We start from the raw sequence: 1313 nt of genomic DNA on the forward strand, positions 1-1313 counted from the left end.
GGTTCTCCACCTTGGGAGGAAAAACCTGCAGCATCCTTATAGGCTCGGCAGTGCTATGCTGGCTAGCACTACAAATGAAAGGGACTTGGGGGTCATGATTGACCACAAGATGAGCAGAGCCTTCAATGTGGTGCTGTGGCTAGTAAAGCAAGCAAAATGCTGGCTTGTATCCATAGATGTGTCTCAAGCAAATCCCGAGACGTCATTCTCCCCTTGTACTCAGCCTTGGTGAGGCCGCAGCTGGAGTACTGCATCCAGTTTTGGGCCCCACAATTCAAAAAGGATGTGCAGAACCTTGAAAGAGTCCAGAGAAGAGCCATGCACATGATCAGAGGTCAGGAAAACAGACCTTACGACGAGAGGCTGAGAGCCATAGGACTCTTCAGCCTGGAAAAGCGCAGGCTCAGAGGAGATCTGGTGGCCACCTATAAGTTTATAAGGGGTGTTCACCAGGATCTGGGGGAGCATTTGTTCACCAGAGCGCCCCAAGGGATGACGAGATCAAATGGTCACAAACTCCGCCGCAACTAATTCAGGCTGGACATAAGAAAGAACTTCTTTACTGTCCGACCCCCAAGGTTTGGAAGAGACTGCAACCAGAGGTAGTTCAAGCACACACTTTGAACACCTTCAAGACACGTTTGGATGCTTATCTTGCTGGGATCCTATGATCCCTGCTGACTTCATGCCCCTGGGGCAGGAGGCTGGACTCAGTGATCCTTCAGGGTCCCTTCCAGCCCTAACGTCTATGAAGTCTATGAAATCTAAGAACTCCTTGAGTAAAGACAGCAGGTGTAAGACCTCTGAAAAAATAAGGGAATCTGCCCATAAGAGAAGCGGAGTGTATTGACTTTTTAAAAGTAGGTAGTTTTCCTGAGCACAAAATTGAATCCAGGTGATGCTAGTGACTTAGAATCACAGAATCACTGAGTGGGAAGGGACCTAGACAGATCATCGAGTCTGACCCCCCGCCATGGGCAGGAAGGAGCACTGGGGGGTGACAGGGGTCATAAGACCCCAGCCAGGTGCCTATCCAGTCTCCTCTTGAAGATCCCCAGGGAAGGTGAGAGCACCACCTCTCTGGGGAGCCTGTTCCAGGCTCTGGCCATCCTTACAGTGAAGTAGTTCTTCGTAATATCTAACCTAAACCTACCCTCTCTCAGCTTGTGGCCATTGTTCCTGGGGACTCCAAGGGGGGCCCTGGTGAACAGACTTCCCCCAAGTCCCTGCTGGTGGTCCCTGATAAGGTTGTAGGCAGCCACAAGATCCCCCCTCAGTCTCCTCTTGCGGAGACTGAAGAGATTCAGGTCCCT

This window comes from Crocodylus porosus, unplaced genomic scaffold (genome assembly GCF_001723895.1).
Source record: "Crocodylus porosus isolate Cpor-Errol unplaced genomic scaffold, CroPor_comp1, whole genome shotgun sequence".
Classification (NCBI taxonomy): Eukaryota; Metazoa; Chordata; order Crocodylia; family Crocodylidae; genus Crocodylus; species Crocodylus porosus.